General features: G+C 43.5%; 1 long non-coding RNA gene across 1 annotated transcript; it reads right to left on the bottom strand.

The window, feature by feature from the left end:
- Positions 1-7: 7 nt before the first annotated feature.
- Positions 8-2154, bottom strand: LOC126992351 (uncharacterized). Its single transcript, XR_007746494.1, has 3 exons — positions 1712-2154; positions 320-621; positions 8-63 (listed from the first exon to the last, which is right to left on the bottom strand). It is a non-coding gene; the product is annotated as an uncharacterized LOC126992351 (long non-coding RNA).
- Between the last annotated feature and the right edge of the window lie 18091 nt (positions 2155-20245).

Here is a 20245-nt window from a genome sequence, read left to right as displayed (position 1 = left end):
GTCCCAAAATATCCTCAATTAGTTCGTCAATGGGATCCAGTGGAGGGGGAGGAGGACCACCACCTAAAAAATGGACACATGGTAATGTATACTGCATTTCTCTGAATACAAAGGTTGTAGAGGGACAGGTACGTCCTGAAAATCTATAGTTTTCAGCTGAGATAAAAAATGTAATAAGTTAATGGATGAATGAGAAAAAAATGCAATTCCGTGAACTCAGTTAACTTCTCGATATGGAGGTGTACCATTTTAAGTTCGGTCTGTTAAGTGTATAACACCGTTAGATAAGATTTAAACAAAAATTAGAAAATTAACTCACCTGTCCTATTCCGTTCCTCACGGAATCGCTGGATTTTTTGCCGAGACCGGGAACTTATGAAGAACCAGCGTTTCTTCACTTCAGCCGAGGTCCTGTAGTTGTTGAATGAGTTATTCAACTCCTCGGCTATTTGTTCCCATATCTCATGTTTCTTCCTGTTAGAAACTCCCGGCATCTTGAAGCTGGACTTCAAGGTTTGTACCTCATCCATGTACAAATCTGCCAGGCGGAAAGTTTCTTTCTCCCCCCAGTTTGCCTTCCTATTCCGTTTACTGGGTGGAGTGGCTTCCATCGTTGGACAACTGCAAGGATTTAAATATTCATAAAATTTGTACGGAGTGGAAGAAATCAGAGCCAAATTAAGGCGCTGTAGCTCTGCTGAACCTTTACCATATATATATATATATATATATATATATATATATATATATATATATATATATATATATATATATATATATATATATATATATATATATATATAAAATAGATATATATATATAAAATATATACATATATATATATATATAATTAAAGATAGCCAGAATGAGCAGATCCACATGATGATGTAGGTTAGATGGATTACAGTAATTTCGCCCACATGTCAGTTTGCCCAAAAAAAGGTAAGTCATTTCACCCACACTCATGAGTTCTTTTGCCTGCAAGTAGTATTGACTACATAAATCATGTGGTAAAACGTTATTTGATTTATAAAAGTAAAACATATTGCAGCGAATACTCTTAAGAAATGCATGTCACTATAGGTTAGGTTAGGTTAGGCTAAGGTCTAGGTTAGGTTAGTTAGGTTAAGTATCATTCGCACATATGTTAAATTTAACCAATGGTAAATATTAACATATACATCATATGTGCAGATAGCAATAGAAGCACTAATGGTTGTACTGTTATGCACACAACACAGAAATGTGACTGTTGTCTTGTGCAACGACTTAGAAACAGCACCCTAGGGAATTTCCCCAAGAGTGTTATTTCTGTTAAAATACAACCATTTGTGCATTTCTTATTGCTAAATATCACCTTCTTTAAGTATTGTAGCTAAACTCAAACCCCATCTTCAACCTCACAATCACGCACTCGTAACCGTTGGTAGCCCGCTGAACACGTGGAGTCATTTGCACAAAAAAGGGTATAGAAGAAGTGTCTGAAAAACATGTCTTATTTCAAGTGGTGCACTTCTTTTTCGTCTTAGGGCATATTACCGTAACTTAACAAAAACCAAAGGAATTAATCGAGAAAGGGTGAAGTGACTCAACCGAGTGAGCAAACTGACTCCACCATGTGAACGAATTGACTAACTTATACTGGAATGATCTTTTCAAGTTTTCCTATAAAATACCATTAAGCAATATTTTTAATACCTTCAAGCCTTACCTGGTATTGTAGGACAGGAGGAGATCTGGTAGAGTTGGAACACACAACGCCGAAGGCAGGTTGTACAGGGTGACTGAGCTGGTGACTGTTTGTTTACACAAATTCTCGTTTCCAACGGGAATGTATTTTAATATTTTTCTTTTCCAAGAAATACTGTCATTCACTCCGTGTTATTTGGTCAAAAATTGTATTGTAAAATTATTAAAATAAAAAACAAAGAAAATGTAAGTATAACTATGTTTTATTTAACATGATTCATGTCGAAATTTTGCTCGCTGTGCGTTCTAGCGAGACGAGCGACATCAACAGAGAATGGTCTAAGCACGATAAGTTACGACGGCCCTAACTCGTTGACCATAAGCTATGTATGATTTTGTGCTTAAGTAGCATCGGCCTTAGACACTTTCGTGGATATGGGCCCTGATGTTTATTGGCAATAGTTAGGCGTCAAACACCGTTAAATACTATGCTCTGAGTACGACAATCTGGCAACGCTAGCTATACGTATTTTCATATTATTGTTCTGTTGTTTATTGAAAGTTGTGTTAAAAAAAGAATACTCATAATCTTAGCTAGTTTTTGGTTATAAGGATTCTTTACGAAATACAAGTATAACATTACCTTCTTTAACTTAGGAAACGTCCTGAATCCTGGATCGGCTATGGTATTGTTAGGTGCGCCTATTCCACCCACGCACACACAGGCGGGAGGAATTATTATGCCTTTTGAGGAGGCGTTTAACGCACGCACACTCCTTGATTTCTCTGCGCTGTCGTGTTCAGAAACCGGAAAATTAATGCTGCTGTAGAGACAAATATTAAAAGATTCTTGGATTCGTGTCAAGGCGAACAGTTATTTAACTACACAGAAGGAATGGTCGATAAAAATGCGTGATAGACATTTCAAACTAAAAGCCGTCATCAGTGGTCTTGGAGAGATGCGTGCAATTCTCATTGTTGGGATAAAAATGAGTTCTGCCCAAAGTTGCGCTCTTAAGGAAAACCACCTCCCTCCCCTTGCAGGTGCAGAAACCATAAAACTAACCTTATCTTCTGAATCTCATAAATAGGTGTGTGTGTGTGTGTGTGTGTGTGTGTGTGTGTGTGTGTGTGTGTGTGTGTGTGTGTAAGTACATCATGATGTTTTTTTCTGAATGTTTATCCTTATGTTTTCCTACGTTTTGAAACGGATCTGAATAAAAGACACCATCGTAATTATTTCACAAGTTGCGTTTTCTTCTGTGTCGAATTTGAAAACAGTGCATTTGATATACTTTTCAGTATTGCATTTTGCATTGAAAATACCTTTAAAATATTTTTTTCTCAAGACATAACTAACCTATTTTAGCTGTTGGAAGCCAGTGTGTATCCATCACTGATATATTTAGTCCAAGCACTGTTTACATCCATCTGTATAAAAGAAAGTCAAACACGACTAACGTAATATATTGCAAGCTTACATGCATGTTTATTTTAAATAAGCCTAACTAAAATTAATCGCGTCCACATCCAATTGGCAAGGTCTTAAAATGTGCTTCAGTATGGCTGCGTTAACGTGCCAAAAGTTCTGAAGTAAAAAAAAAACAGACGGACAAACAACTTTCAGACTGAGTCAGTATATGAATATTAACATCACTCTAAACCTCTTTACGTTGGTTTACGTGTACTAAGCTGGGCCGTGTGTGGACTTGTGCTGAATAAAAAGCTCGACAGCGGCAAGAGTGGCCTGCCAATGGGAAGAAGTTGAAATTTGTGCAGAAGTGTCCTGCGGGTAAAACGAAAACTGCGGAATGTATTTGTACAAAGTTAACGAAGGAGATAAGCGTGCGAGATACAATATTGTGACGTGTGTGTGTGTGTGTGTGTGTGTGTGTGTGTGTGTGTGTGTGTGTGTGTGTGAGAGAGAGAGAGAGAGAGAGAGAGAGAGAGAGAGAGAGAGAGAGAGAGAGAGAGAGAGAGAGAGAGAGAGATTTACATAGATTTACATAGAAAATCAGACCACACAGACCCCATGGTCCAGACTAGGTGGTCTGTCCTTAAACCTAAGTGATTTTACATCAATCAGATGGCTCCAAAACGTTGCTTTTCTACTCTAGTTAATATTAAGCTCAAGGAAGTGACGGTCGAGCTTGTTTTTAAAGGAGTCAATCGTGTTACACTGGACCACTGATGGTGGGAGCTTATTCCATTCTCGCACTACAACGTTGGTGAAGAAAAATTTGGTGCAGTCTGAATTTACTTATCTACATTTGAGTTTTGTGCCATTGTTCCTCGTTCGCAAAGTGTCATCGATCATAATCAATTTTGTTCTGTCTACATTCGTGAAACCATTAAGTATTTTAAAATATTCGATCAGTTTTCCTCGGAGGCGACGTTTCTCAAGAGAGAACATGTTAAGGGTGGAAAGCCTTTCTTCGTAGGATTTGTTGCGCAAGGAAGGGATCATTTTTGTTGCTGAACACCTTCTAGTTTAGCAATGTCCTTTGCATGGTGGGGAGACCAAAACTGTACCGCATATTCCAAGTGGGGTCTGACTAAATTATTGTAGAGCGGAAGTATTACATCTTTATTCTTGAATAAAAAGTTTCTTTTAATGAAGCCCAACATTCTGTTCGCTTTATTTGCTGCATCGATGCATTGATGTGAGAATTTGAGGTTTGACGCGATTTTAATCCCCAGGTCCTTAACGCATTGAACGCTTGTGAGTTTAACGCCGCGTACATCGTAATCGAACTTCTTATTTTTTGTTCCAACTTGAAGGACCTGGCACTTGTCTACGTTAAAGGGGATCTCCCATTTATCCGACCAAGCTGAAATTTTGTGCAAATCCTCTTGGAGGCTTTGCCTGTCTTCGTCAGTGAGAACCGATTTACCAATCTTTGTGTCGTCTGCAAATTTACTTATGCGATTATTGAGTCCAACATCCACGTCGTTGATGTAAATAATGAAGAGCACTGGGCCAAGAACCGAGCCCTGAGGGACGCCACTATTGACCGGCGCCCACTCTGAGTTAAATCCGTCAATCATAACTCTTTGTTGTCTGTTGCTCAACCACTTCGCGATCCATTGGTTTACTTGACCGTCAATGCCTATTTGCTTTAATTTATAAAGTAATTTATGATGTGGGACTTTATCAAACGCTTTCTGGAAATCAAGATAGACTACGTCCACTGATTTGGTTACGTCATAAATTGAGAAGAGATCGTTATAAAAGGTCAGTAGGTTTGACAGGCAGGATCTTTTGTTACGGAAGCCATGTTGTGAATCCCCAATTAATGAGTGGCTTTCGAGGTAACTCACAATTTTGTCTCTAATTATGCTCTCGAGTAGCTTACCTACAATTGAAGTTAGACTAATGGGTCGGTAGTTACCTGGTATTTTTTTGTCTCCTTTCTTAAAAATCGGTGTCACGTTAGCCTTTTTCCAATCTGAAGGGACGATGCCTTGTCGCAAGGACATATTGAATACGGTAGTGAGGGAGGAGAGTATTTCGCTCTTTGTTCTAAGAGAGAGAGAGATTTACATAGATTTACATAGAAAATCAGACCACACAGACCCCATGGTCCAGACTTGGTGGTCTGTCCTTAAACCTAAGTGATTTTACATTAATCAGAAGACTCCAAAACGTTGCATTTCTACTCTAGTTGATATTAAGTTGAAGGAAGTGACGGTCGAGCTTATTTTTGAAGGAGTCAATCGTGTTACACTGGACCACTGATGATGGGAGCTTATTCCATTCTCGCACTACAACGTTGGTGAAGAAAAATTTGGTGCAGTCTGAATTTACTTGTCTACATCTGAGTTTTACGCCATTGTTCCTCGTGCGCAAAGTGTCATCGATCATAAACAATGTTGATCTGTCTACATTCGTGAAACCATTAAGTATTTTAAAACATTCGATCAGTTTTCCTCGGAGGCGACGTTTCTCAAGAGAGAACATGTTAAGGGTAGAAAGCCTTTCTTCGTAGGATTTGTTGCGCAAGGAAGGGATAATTTTCGTTGCCCGACGCTGAACACCTTCTAATTTAGCAATATCCTTTGCATGGTGGGGAGACCAAAACTGTACCGCATATTCCAAGTGGGGTCTGACTAAACTGTTGTAGAGCGGGAGTATTACATCTTTATTCTTAAATAAAAGTTTCTTTTAATGAAGCCCAACATTCTGTTCGCTTTATTTGCTGCATCGATGCATTGCTGTGAGAATTTGAGGTTTGACGCGATTTTGACCCCCAAGTCCTTGACGCATTGAACGCTTTTGAGTTTAACGCCGCGCATTTCGTAATCAAACTTTTATTCCTCGTTCCAACTTGAAGGACCTGGCACTTGTCTACGTTAAAGGGCATCTCCCATCTATCCGACCAAGCTGAAATTTTGTGCAAATCCTCTTGGAGGCTTTGCCTGTCTTCGTCAGTGAGAACCGAGTTACCAATCTTTGTGTCGTCTGCAAATTTACTAATGCGGTTATTGAGTCCAACATCCACGTCGTTGATGTAAATAATGAAGAGCACTGGGCCAAGAACCGAGCCCTGAGGGACGCCACTAGTGACAGGCGCCCACTCTGAGTTAAATCCGTCAATCACTACTCTTTGTTGTCTGTTGCTCAACCAATTCGCGATCCATTGGTTTACCTGACCGTCAATACCTATTTGTTTTAATTTGTAAAGTAATTTATGATGCGGGACTTTATCAAACGCTTTCTGAAATCAAGATAGACTACGTCCAGTGATTTGGTTACGTCATAAACAGTGAAGAGGTCGTTATAAAAGGTTAATAGATTTGATAGGCAGGATCTTTTGTTTCGGAAGCCATGTTGTGAGTCCCCAATTAATGAGTGGCTTTCAAGGTAACTCACAATTTTGTCTCTAATTATGCCCTCAAGTAGCTTACCTACAACCGAAGTTAGACTAATGGGCCTGTAATTACCTGGTACTTTTTGTCTCCTTTCTTAAAATCGGTGTCACGTTAGCCTTTTTCCAATCTGAAGGGACAATGCCTTGTCGCAAGGACATATTGAATACGGTTGTGAGGGAGGAGAGTATTTCGCTCTTTGTTTCTTTCAGCAGAGTTGGATATACTTTATCAGGTCCAGGACTTTTATTTGTTTTAAGTGATTTGAGGGCTTTAAGGACTTCATCGGGTTTTATTTCAAAGTTAGACAATGCATGCTCGGGATTTACATTAGTACTGGTGTTGGTGGTGGTGGTGAGGACTGTTATTATTAAACACCGAGGAAAAGTAATTATTTAATAGGTTTGCAACGTGTTGGCTGTCAGTCACTAGTGCACCGTCGCTGTTTATTAAAGGTCCAATTCCACTTCTGATCGCCTTTCTGTTGTTTATGTAACTGAAGAAGGATTTCGGATTATTTTACAGTTGGCTGCAATATTTTCTTCATATCTACGCTTTGCCTGATGCACTAATCTTTTTACTCGTCGCCTTGCATCATTGTAAAGTCTAATGTTTTCGGGCGTGCTTTGGTCTTTCTTTAACCTGTAAGACAATTTTCTCTCCTTGACTGAGTGTTTAATTTCGCTATTAAACCAAGGTGGACTTTTATTAGTGTTAATTCGCTTCTCGCACAAGGGGACAAATGTGTCCTGCTGAGTGAGTAAGTGATTTTTAAAGTTTAGCCAGGCGTCCTCTGCATTGCCGTCATCTGATAGTTGCATATCTATTAGTTTTCGTCGGATTTCTACGAAGTTGGCTCTTGAAATTGGGCACCTTAACTTTATTTTCAGTCACCGATGTTTGAGCTCTAATGTCAACGCGCACTAGTTTATGATCGCAGGAACCGAGGTGTTCTCCTACCGTGACATTACTGACTAGGTTATCTTGGGTCGCTATAACAAGGTCAAGTATGTTATTTTGTCGAGTTGGTTCAGAAACCATTTGGCTTAGATAATTTTCCTCTAGAAATTCGATCATTCTATGGGACTCACCTTCTGTACCCGACAGTGTCGCCCAGTCGATATGGGGAGGTTAAAGTCTCCTAGTATCAGTGAGTCGCTGTTATTAAGTGACTGCCTTAAGACGCTGTACATTTCAAGATCGCCATCAAGTGATTGCCCCGGAGGCCTGTAAGTGACAGATATATTTAAATTGACTTTTGCAATGTTTACTCGCACGCACAAATGTTCAACGTTACTGTTTCTTGGTGTTTTGTCAGTAGGTTGCAAGTAGCTTTTGACAAAAGGGCGACACCACCCCTCTACGGTTTACACGATCATTGTTGAAGAATCTGTAGCCATCTATGTTATATTCGGAACTTAAATCAATATTAGTGGTGTCGATAAATGTTTCGGTTATAGCAATTACGTCAAAGTTTTCTGTCAGAGCAAGACATCGCAGTTCATCAAATTTGTTTCTTAGGCTACGCGCATTGAAACTAAGGACTCTTAGGTTATCTTGAAGCTTGGTAATAGAGGTACTGGAGGGTTCAATGTTACGAGTCTGTTGCGGTGTGAGGTGTCTATTTACACGGGCGGGATGGAAGGACGTGGCTGAGAGTCGTTTTTGTTGTTCGGGCGTTACGTACGGCGTTGTTGAGGAGCCTTCCAAATCTGGCTGCCCTGATGGGGGACAGGTGTATGCCGTCCCTTTGAAAAGTCTACTCTGGCCGTAGAAATCGTTCCAGGCGTTAAAGAATTCGACGTCAAGCTCTCCGCAGAGAGTCTGCAGGCGGTTGTTGAGGCTGAAGGCCTTACTGTAGAAGTCGCCCTCATCCCATGTCCGTGGTAGAATTCCTGAAATCAAAATAATATTAGGGATTTAGTCTTATACTGCTGGATGAGGAGAACAAAGAGAGAGTCATTAGAGGCCACAGCGGAGACCTCGTCCAGTGCAGCTGTGATGTCGTCAACACCAGCTCCAGGATAACAGTAGTTACGCCTACGACGGGGACTCTGCCACAGAATTCAACCACCTGATGGCGAATCATAGAGTCACCGACCAAGAAGGTGTAAAGAAGGTGGCTGGGCATCGAGTGCAGGTGAGGAGGGTGATGAGGCGTCAATTGCAGGAGGGCGACGATGTTGGCCTGGAGAGACTCCTGAGAGAGAGAGAGAGAGAGAGAGAGAGAGAGAGAGAGAGAGAGAGAGAGAACCAGACTAATTAATGAACAAGGAAATAGACGGAGACGCAGACAGGCAAAGAGGCAGTTATCTCGACGTAGTCATACGAAGAGACAAGAATAGGCTGGCGGACAAACAAGAAAAAGAGCCCCCCATCCGCTCTCTCTCTCTCTCTCTCTCTCTCTCTCTCTCTCTCTCTCTCTCTCTCTCTCTCTCTCTCTCTCTCTGTTTTGCCTGACTGCGTTTCCGTTTACTTCCTTGTTCATTAATCAGTCTGGTTCTCTCTCTCTCTCTCTCTCTCTCTCTCTCTCTCTCTCTCTCTCTCTCTCTCTCTCTCTCTCTCTCTCTCTCTCTCTCTCTCACACATAAACACACACACACACACACACACACACACCGCTTCGGTAGCTTAGTGATAAAGCTGTGTGCTGCCTGGCTTCGTGGCCCGGCAGAAGGCGGTTTAGCCCCGCTCAAAACGGGATTTTTCCACTGACGAAGAGTAATTACTATCCTCCGTTGAGCAAAGGGGATCCGATGTGTGGTGTGTGAAGGTCCCACCAGTACTCAGAGATCGACTAATGAGCCTTGCTCTGGTCGGGAGGGTACTTGCTGGCGCTTGCGAGTCTAGCTCGTGATCAGGCCGCGGGTAAATTACACGGCAAGGAGTGCAGTACTTCCCCGCGCAGCGACTCCTCACACCAGGGCCAGTGATTTATCGTCGCTACCAGTTCAACCCTGTTGCTCTTGTGTTTCTTTGCCTTTCGCTTGTTTAACATGAAAAAAAAAATCATATAAAATAAAATATCGTGAGTAAAGATTATCAATACATTCCACAATTGTATTGTTTTTACTTAGTCTGTAAAACGGTTATGTCCATTCAGTATTAATAATGTACATTTTCAATAAACATATTAGAATTATATGCGGTAACTTATGAATATATCTAATTAGTGATCATGAAAAAAAAAAAAAAATCTATATATATATATATATATATATATATATATATATATATATATATATATATATATATATATATATATATATATATATATATATATATATATATATATATACATATATATATATATATATATATATATATATATATATATATATATATATATATATATATATATATATATATATATATATATATATATATATATATATATATATATATATATATATATATATAGTTTGCTTATCGTCATACATATCAGTTTACAGTTGAAACACTTTTTTTTTTTTTTTTTTAGTTTCGTAGAGCTGAAGTCTCTCAAAACTTCGGAACACTGGTTTGAATATTTAGTAAGAGGATTTCTTTTCATCCGCATTTACTTTCCGGTTTCTCGAGTTGGCATTTGGCCGCGTGGGGGGCAGCCCATCTGGCACACACACACACACACACACACACGTTACTATAGGTGAAGATGATTATGCGTTTTTTTCTATTATTTTCTTTAGTTAGGTTGACGGGCGGCCACTTTTGATGCTCACCCAACTAGCTCCTTCAAGGCATGACATTTGTTACTAATAAATTTTACTTTCGGTGCAATGATGGACACGCTGACCACACACTGGCTCCCTCCCCTCCCCTCAGAGATGGGTTTGGCCAGCGCTGGCGGAAGTCGAGAGTGAACTCAGAAAGACCCAGCATTTATATATTTTGCATCTTACGAATGCTGTAAAAGTTGTCTGATAATGTGAAAACATACATGAACTTTAGCATTCATAAATAATGTGTCCAGTTAATGTGCATCTGCCACTGAAAGAGGAGCTGCGCCCCCAGCACAAACTACGCCACCGGGCGGATGGCAGGGCGGGTGTTTTCTTGTCCCCGGCCATACAGGCTTCGTGATGCGACAAATGATCTGGTTCAGTCCGGGGCCCCATCCTGCCCTGCTCAACTCACTCCCCTTGGTTTTTGTAAGATAATGTCCGCGGGCAGCGAGCCTCATTGGTGGCTTTTGTGCCAGATTCCCTCCGTTAGAAAAGGATCATCCAGGAGAATGTACCGTAACTGATTGTTAAGACTGGTGGCACAAAAGACTTTCTTCATTGACTGTCCACAACGCTTTCACAACGAGGGGGTGCAGGCCAGTCCCTGAATAGTGAACATGTCATGCAGTAAATCGGTCTGCAGATCATCTTCGAGAGGAGTTTTGAGCAAGTTGAAAGTTACATGAACACGGACACGTAGTTGGTAAACACTCATAAGAATCCTGCTCATCTTGTAGGAAGGTTTACGAGAAGAGTGTTGTTCGGTGAAGAAATATGGCAAAGCTGACCATGTCCTGGGGGGATCTTAACAGGCTAATGGACCTTTGAATTGGGTTTTAGAGAACAAAAATGACAATCGGTACAAAACGAGGATTACATGCTATTGCGTAAACAAATAGAGCTGAGGGCAAAGAAGGAGATAAGTAGGGGGAGCAGGGGCTCAGGCAGGGAGCAGTGAAAGAGACGTGAAAAGGAACGGTGCGCACGTGTTGAGGGGACGAAGCAACCCTTGTGGGGCGCTGTGTGCTCACCCTTGCCCGGCGGCGGGAGAATAATGGGGACACGGTCGCTGAGAGCCTCTGGGAGCGGGGATGGCTTGCTGATATGTCGCAAGGGTTAATCCCATGCTCAAGTGCGGAGAAAGGTTACATATACCTTCCCCTCCACGACAGCCTAATGGTCAGGGATGCAATGCAGTACGTGCAGCTCGGGCTACTTTAAGAGGTTCATCTGGAGTTTTAGAAGCCCAGAAACATGAATGACTATATCGCCTTACTCTTATATTATGATTATTACATATGATCCTGAGCGACGGAAGTACAAGTAACATCCTGACGAGTGAGAACGAGGGTGTTACTGTCACGGTGCTCGCTTCCATCTTTGTGTTAGTAAGTGCCATACAAGCTGCATAATATCAATCAATGTCTGAAATGTGTAGTTTAGAAAAGCATGGATGAAACCTCGCCAGCCAATATTAACTGACCCACAAGAACGATGTGGCCGAACGCGCTGCTGCTGGTAGACGCGAGGGAGCAGTTCCACCGATGATGCTGGAACTGCCGCTGGCACTCGCAGGCCCGCCCTCGCACCTTCACTGATGGCCACTATGGCGTCAGGCGCCCGCGTACAGATGCGGCTCTGGCGGGGCGTGAGGCCGGGCACCCGCAAGCACAGCAGGTGGGCGCCCAGGACCCCCGCTGACGACACCGTCCTGGGGGAAAGGAAAGATGGGGTGAGGGGGAGGCAGATTAAGTATACGTTAGTGCAGGGACGACCTGCAATGCATCATGATGTGAAGCGCCACCACACACGAACTTACGCCACACGACTCTACGCACTATGTCATTGTCCGAACCTTTTCAAACCATGTATGGGCTACCATGTACTTCCCCAGACCAGCCTTGCGTCCCGATACACCCATGACTAAAACAAGTATGCAGACACTGACATAACTCGTCATCGTCTGGCGCATTGCTACCGTCATCCCAACCTCCACATTGCCTGTTTCGGAATATCGACGTCGAGCACGTAGCAACTCACCATTACGGCGAAGATTGAGGGATACATCATACACGCACGCTGCATAACTAAGTCGGTTTCATTCTTTAGCCAGTTCAAAAGTAAGAGACGGACTACACTGCATACTATTTGTGCTGCTTCTCGAGAAAAATAGTAAACACTATTGTTTTCTTTAAAAAAATATCTCAGCTTTAAAGGACTACAAAGCACGTGTGCCAGTCTTTCCTCTCCAGGGCCCGGGGTGGCCCAGGCTCACCGGGGCCGCATGGAGGGGCTGCGGTGCCCGATCATGGGTATTAGGATGCAGGACAAATGACCGCCCCGAGGCTGCCGGCGAGTGGAGGGTTGGACTTAATGACCAGGGAAGTTTGCCCTATACTTAGCGGCCGTGAAGCTCTTTGATTGCCGGGGGTGTTGCGCCATCCCTGCGTGTATCGCCGAGGGAGAAGGGAATCTCCGCCACGATTAGCATAACAGAGGAGTCGGTCAAGTGTAAACGCGCCACCTCAGCTGTCTGCTAGCGGCGGTATACTCGTGTTTTGTATTACTTTCTGGGGCCGAGTTCCTACAATACTTTTGTTCCCTAATATTAATGTCATCACAATGCCTCTGAAAACACTGTATTACCTCAATTGCTATTTCCATAAATAAATGGCCGCCATCAAGTATAGCAGAGTGGTAGGGCGACGCCTTGGATGCGCTGCGTCAGCCCTCACTCTTGACAATCCTTCTAGTTCATTTCTCACGTAGTTTTAAGTAATTCCAGCCGAATACTCACAGAACGTGCCTCGTGTGACACACTTGTTAGCTCACTGAACAGCGTTCCTCCTAACTAGCCTTGATATTTTCAGTGAGCCTTCGTACGCGTGATGTCCCTCGTCGCCGTGCAGGGCAGCTCACCGCCAGTGATTGTAAACACTTCCTGTCCAACTTTGAAACTGATATCTACATTCCGCGTTTCTTTAACAGTAGTTTATGCCACTTGATATTTTTGACACCAGTAATGACATACTTTTGGCAGTGTTGTAAAGTGTTTTCCTCTTAAAATGGCTCTATTTTTAATTGATTTGCTGTCGAATTTACGAAGAAAAGTAAGGTGAATTGAAACCTGCTGCATAGCCAGAATCTTGACTTTAAGGCCCAACGATTGCAAAAAAGTAACAAAATAACTTGCAGTTCCAGGTAAGATTAAGATGCAGGAAAAAGGGATACAGGAATTATCAAGTTTCGAATCCTGCCGTGGCCGGTCGGCGTGCAACTCACCCAGCTGTTCATTCCACCTTTCGGGATGGTTGATCAATGGGCACCTGGGGAAACCTGGGGAAGGCAAACTGAGATACCTCGGATGTCACGCTGGCTCGTGTCCCGCGGTGATGGGTTCGTAGCCACTACAGGCTCAAGGACCAATGCGACGGATATGTATACCGAGGCCACGCTCAGCTATCCGGATGTCCCCAAATATACCTTACTTCTATGTAGCCATTTATGCCTGATCTGTACCGAGATGTGTGAATTAATCCCGGAATACGTGCTCTCGCGGCGGTGAAAATCAACTTCAGAGCATAATGATATGTACGAGAAGTGTAAATACTCTTGCTGGGTGTTGTCTTCAGCCTCCCGGGTGTGACGTGAGCCGCGCACCGCAGGGATATGAGATTGTCAGCTCGTCAGTGCATCTTAAGACTAAATGAACAAAAGTATCAGTGTATCTTTAACTTAGTAACTTACTGTGGAGAGAGAGAGAGAGAGAGAGAGAGAGAGAGAGAGAGAGAGAGAGAGAGAGAGAGAGAGAGAGAGAGAGAGAGAGAGAGAGAGAGAGAGAGAGAGAGAGAGAGAGAGAAAGAGAGAGAGAGAGCATCCTATCATCGTGTACTACCACAAAACTCATTCTTCGCGATCCTCCATGAATTTTTAATGAATTTCATTTCTCCTATTTTGGGCAATCCTAGTCACAGGGCGCCTCGTTTGTTTGTTCTCCGTCCCGGGATGGCCTGGCATAAGGGGCGGGGCGGGTGTAGAGCGGGGCAGGGCGGAGCGGTGCCGGGGGGGGGGGGGGAGGAAGGGTCGGCGGGGTAGGGCGAGAGTTGGTGTCGGAGGGAGGGTGGAGCTTTGGGTGGACGATGGGTGGAAGTTATTAGTGGGAGGAAGTGGATGTTGTGGACGGGTAGACGTTGGTGAAGGGATGGAGGAAGGGAGAGACTGATAGTGGAAGATGTAAATAAACGTAGGGTGGAGGTTGTTGGTGGAGGGATGGATGGATCGGTGGAAGGTGGTGAAGTGAGAGTGATGGTCGAGAAGCCGTAGCGATCACGTAAAAAAAAAAATAAACAAATAAACATGAAACCACTGTTATCCAAGAAATCTAGTCCTTGTTATGCCACGCTAGGGCTTCAGGAAAGGCATGCTCAGGTAAAATGTTTTCCGTACATTTCCAGGTAGGCACACCTCTAGGAAGCCAGGGGTACGGACGCCCTCCGCTGCCTGAAGCTACAACTTCCTTAACTTATTTGAAGCCATCATCGCATCGCCTGGGCAGAAAAAAGGGCCTAGCAAACCACGGAGCCTTGGTGTGGAGGCAGCTGTCCACCTATACGCTTTATTATCGTCCGCCTCCTTCCACGTAGGTCATATCAGAAACCGATGTTACTGTTGTGATTTTAACCAATGCATAGGAACATTGATATAGTCCTGATAAAGTTTACATATTTCGTTTTAATATTATTTCATTATCATACTTAATAAAAAATTCAACTTTCCAGTGTAATGTCTTTTCTTTTGAGAGCTAATTGGTCTGGTGCGTACAAATTGGCAAACATATCCCACTGCAAGACTCCACTGAACGCACACGACGCCCCAGCACTGCGTAGCGACAGACTATACGCATCAGATCGTCACTTCTACGTACAGACAACTTAACACCAAATGGCGGGAAGCACACAGCTCCTGGCATTTTCGGGAGGCTTTCAAATTGGTCAGGAAGATGACACTTGAAATAAAACGCGGTCGCAGTACGAAAAAATTAACACTGATTTTCTGGACTCCTGAGGCACGGGCGGGGCGGGGCGGCGCGTCACCTGCCCCATACATGTGTTGGGGTGCCAGGGAGGGGCGGCGAGGCCCATAATATCTCACAGCTGAGGCGCCCCGCTGTGACCACCAAATACCTGGACAAATTGTTTCCAGTAGGCCTGTCGGGGGCGCAGTCGGTCATGGGCACAGGCGATGGTATCTCTGCGCCGGGGCTGGACGACGAGTAATTAGCTCATAATTGCTGTTGATAACGGTTACGAAGCAATTATGACGAGAGGCGTTACCTGCTAAGTGGTCTCTCGCGTACCTCTTGTGACATGATGATAACACCCACACGCACGCACGCACATGCCCGCAGTTACACACACACACACACACACACACACACACACACACACATAAAAAAAAAAAAGCTCCCTTGGTGTTGTGGTTAAATTCTCATTCTGCCATCACAGTATATCGAGGTTCGAGCCTTTCTCAGGTCGAAAGCTGCTTCTGCTGACAAGGATTGGCTGCTGTCCCCTCCGGAGGAAGGGAGATGAAGGGACTGGTAGGCGAGGTCCCACGTATACTCAAAGGTCAGTTAAATGAGATCAAAGCTCTCTGGGAGGGTATCGATTGGTCTTCAAGAGTCCATCACGTGATCAGACCGTGAGTAAGTTAAACACACACACACACACACACACACACACACACACACACACACACACACACACACACACACACACACACACACACACACACACACACACACACACACACACACACACACACACACACACACACACACACACACACACAAATATAGTACTTTTAATTGAGTGGTATACAACAATGCTTAAGAATAACAATGTTTTGGTATAAAACTAAAACGTTCTAGCTCTCTTCGCAGAAACTGTTTTTTGGAACAATCAAATTCTACATAAATGCCTAAGCTGAAATTGTTTTCCAGACGGACTGGCAAGAGAAACGCCAAGGCGTCTCCATAGCCACCCTGCCCTAAAATTACATCATTGAGACGGCCACACGGCGCCCATCAAGTCCAAGGCCACGGCCGCCCTGTATCCCGCCGCCCTGACCCGTGGCCGCCGCCGCTCCTTGTCAACACACGCCTCAGGCACGTCGGTGGAATGCCTGGTGCTCAAGTATGTCCGGCCTGACCTGAATGCGGCAGAGAACACATACTGGCCATTCCGTAACACACTGGGATGCATTCATCAACGTCGTAGCATATAAAATTACCGGAAAAACACGCACCCACGTCGACAATTACACTCATTGGCATTATTTATGGCATAGCTTTACACTCTAATGTAACTTTCAGTTCTAATTTGGGATTTTTACATAAACTGGAGTTAATGGAGCTGTAAGCTGCACTGTCAATGCCACGATATTCTTAGTATATTTACCTCTGTCATGCCTAAACTCCGGAGCATGGCCCGGCTGATGCGTGTTTGCTTACCTGACAACCGCCCTTTGTTCCGCCTACTGAAGGGTATCTCACAAACTCTGGCCGCCAGACTTATGAGAGGCAGCGCCAGTAATAGTACAGCACTGGAGACAACATGCGGAATTTTATGTCATACACGGAATGAAAACTATTTACCCAAGAAAAACTCATCACTAATATGCAAAAATATAGCTTCAGCACCATTGCGATGTACAGTAAGATGTAAAGACGTCCAATTTTGAAACTTTAATAACCATGTGCTAAGACAGAAGAATCGAATTGCCGATGAAAAACGAGTTTATTGCATTTTTTTTTACACTAGAGGAAACAACTCAAGGGCAAAAAAAAGTAACAAATTCACATGTAAGTGTAAACATGATTAAGTGAATAACAAAGGAATACTTCTATGTGACAGAGAAAGATACGTCCAAAGAAATGTTCTTTAATTAGTGTTCTGGCGGTCTTATATGATGGTACACAACAGTGGAGGACGAATAAAAAATAAAAAAGCATTATGGAGAAAATAAAGGCCGGCAGGAGTATCATGACGGAGTTGAGTTGACCACAAGATACTAGACACTAACGATAGGATATATTATGCATGAGTAAGTTACGTCATGCGCCAAAAAATTATAAGTACATAAATTAAGAGTCTGCAAGAGCCCAGTAGGCTTAAACAAGGCGACTCCTGTAAATCTAACCCCACGTAACCTAACTATCCAAGACAGAAACAACAACTTATATTGAAATGTTAAAAAAAGGAGAAAGAAGCCCCGTTAGACACACGATGAGAAACAATGAACTCATAATGTCCCCCAAGGAAAAGTGAAACAGACCAACAACAGGCAGGGATGAGTAACGGGAGGAGGGTCTCGCCACGACACGCCGAGAACGCAACTGAATGCCCAACAATGCCATGAGCCCCCCGGCCTGCCCTCGCCCGCCTGCACGCACACCACATACATACACGTACACACACACACACACACACACACACACACACACACACACACACACACACAGACATACATTGAGAAGAAGAGGAAGCGAAGGAAATGCAGGTGAAAAAGGAGATAATGCCTTGTCAAGATGAAGAGACTAATAGTTATAATCTGTGGTGGAGTGTGCGGAAGCGAGGGGAAGAGAGAGAGGGTCAGAGTTCACTAGAGGGCTGGAGGAGGAGAAAAAGAAGGAGGAGGAGGAGGAGGAGATGGAGGAGGAATAGTAGGAGATGGAGAAATGGGAGAAGAAAGAAAGAAACGAGATGGAAAATGGTAGCGCGAGAAGGGAGCGTGCAAAGAGAGCAATGAAGAGGAGGTAGAGTGAGTTCAAAGGGCAGGGTTGAAGAGGAGGAGGAAGAGGAGGAGGAGGAGGGTGGCAAGCAGGGCAAGGAGGAAGAGGAGGTGGTGGAGGAAGAGAAGGAGGGCAAGTAGAAGGAGAAGGAGGAGGAGGAGGTGGGGGAGAGCGCTGGCCATTTCAATGCAAGGAGGGTGTCGCTTGTATTTAGCCGCAGCTGCGTCAGGAGTGTCAGCGGCCTGGGCAAAGGGGCGGCGTGTCTGTGCTGCGGCTGTGGAGAGGGCAAGGCTGTGTGCTGTTACGCGGTGTTTAAGCTCGACTTCAACACAGCAATACTCTCCACAACGATGCTTTTTTTCTTATTTTCTTGTTCTTCCTCAACTTTCTTCTTTGTCTCCTCGATTTCCTCCTTCTCCTCCTCCTTATCTTCCAAAGCGTATTTCCTTTTTTCATTGTTTTTTTTCGTTTTTTTCTGGTAAGTTCTTCCTCATCTTCTTGTTTTGGCTTTTTCATCTCGCTATTCATCCTTTTATTTTTATTTCCCTTCCGTTTCCTTATTTTCCGTCTTCGTAGCTTGTAAACATGAGGAATGAATCGTCTGCAGGCACTATAAACAATGAAAGGAGGACAGAACGCTAAAAAGAAGCAACAGTAATCGAACATATGTACCGTACGTGTATCTTCATTAGCTCGATTATCCTCATTAGAAAGCAGAGCTTTTAATGATGAGTCTTCCAATTACAGACAGTCTTCCAGGTACAGAGGTCATTCCTCTCTCTCTCTCTCTCTCTCTCTCTCTCTCTCTCTCTCTCTCTCTCTCTCTCTCTCTCTCTCTCTCTCTCTCTCTCTCTCTCTCTCTCTCTCTCTCTCTCTCTCTCTCTCTCTCTCTCTCTCTCTCTCTCTTGTTTCTTCTTTCAATTTCTCCTCCTCCTCTTCCTCCTCTCCCTGGTGTTGAGCTTATTCATTACACAAGTTCATGAACACTCCCTAATCAAGCAGGAAACATGGAAACATGGAAACAACCATAAGGAGGAGGAGGCGGTAGAACTCTTTTTATGAATTTTCTGCTTCTTCTTGTTCCTCTTTTTTTTCTTCTTCTTGTTCCTCTTTTTTTTTTCTTCTTCTTCTTCTTCTTCTTCCTCCTCCTCCTCTTTCTCCTCCTCCTTGATAAGTAATAACAGACTTATAGAAATGGTTAAGGATTCGTTCCTCACTCAAGTTGTAACTCAACCGACAAGAGAAAACAATCTGCCGGATTTGGTATTAGTAAGCGGACCCGACCTCATTCGCGACTGTGAAAATGGTGAGAAAATTCATGGTTGCGATCACCACTAAATCCGTTTTAATGTCAACATATGTCACAAACTCGTAGACAATCTGTCAGTGATACCAGACTACAAAAAATCAAATTTCAACCTAGCCCGTGAGCTGCTTCCTCCTGCGACCTGGGACCAACTTAACCTCACCGACAATACAATCAACAACGTGTGGAACGACTTCAAAGATAAGCTTTTGGGAGTAGAGAAGGCTACAGTGCCTACGAAACCCAGGCGAGTAAATGGTGCCGTAGATCCACCGTGAATGTCCAGAGAATTAAAAAGGGCGGTAAACTTAAATTTTTTTTTTATAATCTAATGAAAGAGAATGACACTGCCGAGGCCCGCACACAGTACCACACCAGCCTAAAAGCTTGTCGCACCCTTATTAGAAGGTAATAAACGCAACTATGATGAACAAATAGCGCGTAACATCAAGACCAACTCAAAAAATTATTCACATACATCAGATCGAAAAACATATATCCAATACTGGTCCCCTGACAGACGAGACTGGATCAGTAACTCGGGACAGTAAACAGAAGGCCAGAATCCTCAACACTAACTTAGCATCCGTATTCACAGTCGAGGACATCGAAACCATTGCTGAGGGCCCTGACCCGCGGAGAAGTGAAAAAGTATTTGGACAAACTCGACACGAACAAGTCAGCGGGGCCTGACAGTTTGTCCCCGCGGTTATTAAAAGAGCTTAAACAACAAATAATTCAACCACTCACTAATATGTTCAACCGGTCAGTTCAACTGAATAAGGTCCCGGAAGACTGGAAGATGGCGAACGTAACACCGATTTTCAAAAAAGGAGACAAAAGCGTTGCATTAAACTACAGGCC

This window comes from Eriocheir sinensis, unplaced genomic scaffold, assembly GCF_024679095.1.
Source record: "Eriocheir sinensis breed Jianghai 21 unplaced genomic scaffold, ASM2467909v1 Scaffold45, whole genome shotgun sequence".
NCBI lineage: Eukaryota > Metazoa > Arthropoda > Malacostraca > Decapoda > Varunidae > Eriocheir > Eriocheir sinensis.
This window is presented reverse-complemented; position numbering and strand designations above follow the sequence as displayed.